Consider the following 6,806-nt stretch of genomic DNA (forward strand, 5'->3'; position numbering starts at 1 on the left):
TGGAGAATGGTCACCTCACCCACCCATAACAAATAACTCAGATGAGTTGATTTAAACATGCTGTCTATTGCTTGTATTCTTCCTGTATTTTCAGCAAAATTATTCCAGCCCTAGCCAGTTTGGCTCAGTAGATAGAGCATCAGCCTGTGGCCTTAAGGGTCCCAGGTTCGATTCCAGTCAAGGGCACATGCCTGTACCCTTGACTGGTTGCGGGCTCGATCCCCAGTGGGGGGTGTGCAGAAGACAGGCAATCAATGATTCTCTCTCATCATTGATGTTTCTATCTCTCTCTCTCTCCTTCTCCCTTCCTCTCTGAAATCAATAAAAAATACATATGTCTTTTTAAAAAGGATTATTCCAAAACATTGGTATATACCCCATAATTGCATAGAGGCAATTTTTCATTAGGCCTATAACTTGATAGAGAACCACATTACAAAGGAATATGGAAAAACAGATTGTGCCAGTAGCAAATTTTTTATGCCTCTCTTTTTTATTTGCATCCACACAGTTGAAGAGGAACAGAGCTGGCCTTGGGCACAAAGATAAAATAGGAAATCTACGCCCAGCTTCTTTCAATGGTATCTAATCCTCCTGAGTGGTGAGTTCTCCCCAGCCTCCAAGACCTCACCCGGCCCCACACATACACACGTACCTCAAACTCTCTCTCCTCTTTGTTTCGGGTCAAGGCTTAACAGCAATTTTTGACTCCCAGCACAAAAGATTCTAAGTCAAAGAACTGACTTTCCCTGAGATATGTGCATTTCAATCTAAATTTCCGTGTTTGAGCTATAAAAACCATCCCCAGGTAGAGAGGGGAAAAGGTAAAAGGTCTTGTTCAAGGGCAAAAGGTAAAGCTGAGAGGAGGGACAAGATAGATTTTTGGAAGACAGTTAGGCAAGCTTGATTCAATTGTATCAGAGGAATGGGAAAAAAAAATGTGCATAAAAGTATCACCATGGGAAAGGCCACACTTATTCTTAGTTTCTACAAACCTGATGCAGCTGCTTCCATTAAAAAAGAAAAGGATAGAAGGAATTAAGGGAGAGAGGGAAAGGAAATGAGGGAGAGGAAGGAAACAGAGAAAGCATTCCCCCCCCCAAGGGCTATGGGCCTAAGAAAGCAACATGCTAGCATCATCTATTTCTTCCAATCCTAGTGTACTCTACTAGTAATTCCCTCATCTGATTCAGAACGTAGGTTCTGCCGTCGTTTTTATATGGTGAAAATCATGTAGAATCAACCACCAACTGTTTTGCTCCATGATGTCATTTCAGTAAGTTCAACACTGACCAGGGCTGTTTCTCCCCTCCAGTCTTGGGGGCAGGTTCCTGCCTCTCAGCTGAGTACTCAGTGGAATGTGGGCGCTATGCTTGCTTTGAGTCTTCTCAGTGCTGTGATACACCCACCCTGTGGGAAGCACGCAGCAACTGAGTGTGAGCAACAGCGGAATCTCATCTCAGGATGCCGTGTGCAACATTTCTGGGAGGAGTGATGGACACAATTTTTGGAATCTGGAAGCTGCCCTGCTAAGAATTGGCATATCCAGTGAGATGATTTAACTATCACCCCAACAGGAGCACCCATAGGTTATTAACACAGACTCTGCTTTTCGTTTTTAATTTCAGAGAGGAAGGGAGAGGGGGAGATAGAAACATCAATGATGAGAGAGAATCATTGATCTGCTGCCTCCTGCAGGCCTCCCCACTGGGGATCGAGCCTGTAACCCGGGCACGTGTCCTTGACTGAAATTGAACCCGGGACCCTTCAATCCATAGGCCAGTGCTCTATCCACTGAGTCAAACTGGCTAGGGCCAGACTCTGCTTCTTCAAGTCACTTTTAAACCGCAGTCCTCTGAGACTGGTACTTCTGAGGAAGAACCCACCGGTGAGTGCCTTTGAAGGATCATGAGACTGGTAGGAAGAGAGGTGCATGAAAAAAGCCCGGCATTAGGTTTTAGCTGAAATATTGAAGACAAATGCATGGGAATCTGGCGTAGGGTGACAGTCAGATGTATGATTTTTTCTTTTTAAATGTATTCACATCACTGTGTGTGAACATATGATGATTAAATAATGAGAAGTATTAGGTGGACATGAAAATATTAACATAGTTTTGAAACATTGGTGAAGTAACAAACAGAAAAGAAACTACACAGTTGACTTCTCTATGAAAAGAAACAGTTATAGCGATTCACTTAAACTTCACAGCATTGATGGCAAGTGTAGAATAAACAGTATATGTATTTAAAAAGTTGTTTTGTTTGACTTTTACTCATTCTTGCATAATTTGTATATGCTCTTCTGCATGCTCTGCTCACTTGTTTTTAATCCAAATAACTTGAAATGTATTTTTTTTGCCATGACAAATATTATTTAAGAAGAATGTAGATACATCTCAGCATTACTGAGAGGGTTGATATGAATGTCTTATCAAAAAACTACAAGAAGCCTCTTCAAAATAATAAAGGGACCAAAATTCTGCCAAGCTGAAGCTGCCTTTTGGGGATATTGATTTTAAACTGGTTATTAAGAAACCAAAGCCCAGCCAGTGTAGCTCAGTGGTTGAACATCAACCAATGAACCAGGAAGTCCTGGTTCAGTTCCCTGTCAGGACACAAGCCAGGGCTGATGACTCAATCCCCAGTGGGAGGTGTGGAGGAGGCAGCTGGTCAATGATTCTCTCTCATCATTGATGTTTCTATCCCTCTCTCCCTTTCCCTCTCTCTGAAATCAATAAAAATATATTTAATTTAAAAAATAAGTCTTTAAAAAAAAGAAACAACAAACTCAGAAGGAGCCTTTGACAACCCCCCTTTCCTACCCAAGAGATTCAGACAGAGAACCCTGCTCCCCTTAGCCTAAGTTTAATTAAGTGTGGCAAAGAGGAGGGTCAGGCAGGTGTCTTAGCCAGATAACCTGTGTCCCACTGTCTTTGAGTCACTCATTCTCACTTCTGAAGTCTAATACCCCATATCACCCCACTTCTCCTTTCTCCAAAATGTCATATGTAGCCAATGTTGTCTTATTGTATTTGGAATTTTCATGGAATTATCATGCCTATGTGAATTCCCTATGTGCATGAATTAAACTTTGATTTTCTCCTGTTAAACTGTCTCTGTTCATTCATAGTTAGCCCAGCCAGAAGAACTTAGAAGGTGGGAGGAAAAGTGTTAATATATTTTAGCTCCCCCTGCCCCTCCACAGTATATATGCCAAACCGAATTTTCTTTTTATAAAGAAATATAATACCTACACACCTACGTATTATGGGGTTCAGAGATTGCTAGTTTGCCACATTTACTGTGAAAAAATAGTTCACATGTTATTTGGAGTAGCACTAGCATTACCCCCCCCCCAAATGCTATTAGCTTATGATGATGGAGATTTCTCATTCACTTTGTAGTTCAACTCAGATATTCCTGTCCAGAGAGCCACTGTCTTCCACATGGTGTGATTCAGAGACCCAGGATCTATCTATCTTGAATGTTTTCTATCCCCCAAGGCTTTGTAGTCCTCTGTACCCAGCTGGTAAGAAAAGAAAGAATAAGAAAAGGACATACCTATTTTCTAAGAGGTTTGCCCTAGCAGTGACACACATTACTTCCTCCACTATTCCATTGCATTTTGCTTGACTATTACCACGTAAGAATTTGTTGCCATCATCATTTCTCCAAGTTTCTTAGTTCATAAAAATTATTCTTTTGGCCCATTTCCCATCAGGAAATTGAGAACACAGGCAGTGAAGTCTGAGCAGGACAGTGAGGAAAAGGTAAGTGGAGCTCACTTATGGATTCTATGAATTAAATCATCGGTGCTCTAACATCAGTACAATTGTGTGAAAAAGAGTTAGATGCTACTAGTCCTACAGTTTTACTCACATGGCCTTTAACTTATTGAGTAAACTTGGGAAAACAGCTGTACTCTTTGGACCTGTTTTTGTAGTTAAAAATAAGGAACTGCACTAAGGACAACTTCATAAAACCATTCTTGGAGATTAAATTACTACAGAAGCCTGCATTAATTACTAACCTACATGGTTTTGCCAAAGGTAAATGTAAGGTTTCTTTTATTCTTCTTGAAATATTAAAAATAACTAAAAGACTTTATTATTCATAGTACTCCTACCACTACAACTGTTATTACTACAATTTGAGTTAAATAGACCTTTTATTGAGTGATCACTGTATGCTATACATCCTGCTAAGTGAAATATATTTAAATATCAAACTCAATCACCCAGAAGTAGCACAGCTGAGACACAAACCCCAAGCCAACTTTGAAACTGTAACTAGTCATGGCTATATTATACCAGATTCACAGACCACAGTAGGGAACCATTGAAAAGAAGAATTATCATTAGGTGATTCTATCATATCTATATATCTCTGAACTTGGACCGAAAAGAGAAAATTCACTGTGGCCCATGATTCCACCAAGTGCCTTTCCTCCATTTGAACACTCTGTATCTCAGTCTCCTTATTTTTAAAATGAATTTTTTATAGCTTCCCATAGATCCCTCAAAAACCAATTCAGCCACTGCTCCAATGTAATAAAAACAAACAAACAAACAAACAAAAACCCCACCAACTTCTGAGAATTAACTATATGAACATAAGGTAATGAAGTCAACTCAATTATCCATGGTAAGAAATGACAAGGAAAAGTAGGACTAAATTAAATATACAGGTCTCCCCAAACCACATTTTTTTGCTATTCACCTAAGCTCTTCACTAGCACTAATAAGCTGCAAAATAGATTTGAATTTTATCACTTTTCCTCTCCACCCCCTACCCTTGTCTGGTGTAATGGGCAGTCAACCACCCTTTCAAGGGCAGGAAAAGCAGAGGCTGGACTGTGCAATCAATAGGCTGGATAATTAGCCCCTGGGTAATTGAGAGTTAAATGTCTTATATTAACCTCACCCCATTACTCGCAGAATATGAATAAGCCAGAGCAAGTTGGACACAAATATAAGAAATCAGAAGAAAAAAGAACGGTGGTAAAGGAACAGAGTCCTTTACCTTGGGGTGGTCGTAGCTCGTGAACTCTAATGACACAAAGGCAGACGACAACCGCAGCCTGACAGGGCAACTGCAAACATGACAAGAGGGTCCCCCAGAGCTGAGAGAGATGTTTCCTCTCAGCACCACATCATTTCTCTCCTTTCTTCCTACAACAAAAGACTCACTCTAGGCTTTGGCTGTGTTCCCAAAAGACTGGGTAATTAAACAGGTAAGATTTCCAAGGAGAAATAAATATTTTTCAGTTACTAGACACTGTCATTGGGCTTTGATTCAAATGTGCATAATTTTTAACAGGAAACATAATGAAAGGAATGTTTCACAAATTAATATAAAGCCCAAAGGCATACCTGGCACTCTCGTACATGAAATCATTGTCTTTCATAAGCCAGGAATGCCGACTGAGCACGCATCTTGGAAACTGCTTTTCTCCTTGTGGTAATCGCACTGGTTTTATGGAAGGAAAACTCAATTTGAAGGAAAATGCTTATAAAATATGACCTAAGCCTATTTTTTTTCTAGGTTTAAAGGCATTTTAAAATATAATGATATTGGTTTCAGCCTAATCAGTGAAAATAGTGCCTCTTCTTCAGAGGTTGAGAAGCTAAAGAGGAGGGTTAAATAGCATGCATATTCATAGAGGGACTAATTCAAATTAGAGGTTTGGATTTAAAATGCTGGGCTCTGAGCCCAGAAACCAAACTGCTATTCTCTAAAAATAATGTGAAACTCTGAAAGGTAAAATGGCTTAAGGAGCTGAAGAAATCCCCCCACCAAATATAATTTTAACTATGCAAGTGAGAATGAATCAAGCACACGTTGAACAACAATTTCAGGGTGTTGGAAAATGTCTGAGTCATCACCAAGAAGACTGAAAATTTTTTTCTCCTTATAGTAGTGATAGGTTTAGGGTAATCATCCTACACTCTCTTGTCAGTTCCCCCAATAACAAAAAGTAAGGTAAAGGCGAAACCATGCATTGGGAGATATACTTAGCAAGGTCATAATTAGTAGGAACCTGACTATAGGAATAAAAATACTAGAGGCCCAGTGCAGGTACAGTCCCTAGGCCTGGCCGGCAATCAAGGCCATTCAGGTTCCCGGCTGCCCCACCTCCTCCTTCCCTGGTTCCCTCAGCGCCCCACCACCACCGCTGGTGGCCCGCCATGTTACATGCCTCCCCCTGGTGGTCAACGCACATCATAGCGAGCAATTGAACTCCCAGTCTCCTGGTCTAACTCCTGAGGGGACATTTTGCATATTAGACTTTTATTATATAGGATATTTTTGAATCTCATTTCATGCAAAATATAAAATAATATGAACATCAAAAAATTAAACACATCAAGAATTGCTCAATTTCTAAGATTATGGTGAGCTTATTGATTTATAGATTCAACTTAAATTGGTAAATATTCCTACTATCTGAGCAATACTTTTTCATGTGTGCCCTAGCTTGTTTGGCTCAGTGGATAGAGCGTCAGCCTGCGGACTGAAGCGTCCACGATTGATTCTGGTCACGGGCACGTGGCTGGGTTGCGGGTTCAATCCCCAGTGGGGGACAATCCACGATTCTCTCTCATCATTGATGTTTCTATCTTTCTTTCTCTCTCCCTTTCTCTCTGAAATCAATAAAAAATATATTTAAAAAAAACTTTTTCATGTGCGTAAACACATTTGTAAGTGATTTGGGGTGCATAGTATGTCATTATTTTAATGTTCATCATCAGAGTAATTTAAAATTGTTTTATAGTCTTTATTTTTCTAGTGATTAAGTGGCCA

At 40.0% G+C, this 6,806-nt stretch overlaps 1 pseudogene; it reads left to right on the top strand.

Annotated features, from left to right (window-relative positions):
* LOC102437536 overlaps positions 1-5,047 on the top strand; it is a 111,597-nt pseudogene extending 106,550 nt beyond the window's left edge.
* The last annotated feature ends 1,759 nt before the right edge of the window (positions 5,048-6,806 follow it).

This window comes from Myotis lucifugus, unplaced genomic scaffold (assembly GCF_000147115.1).
Source record: "Myotis lucifugus unplaced genomic scaffold, Myoluc2.0 scaffold_0, whole genome shotgun sequence".
Classification (NCBI taxonomy): domain Eukaryota; kingdom Metazoa; phylum Chordata; class Mammalia; order Chiroptera; family Vespertilionidae; genus Myotis; species Myotis lucifugus.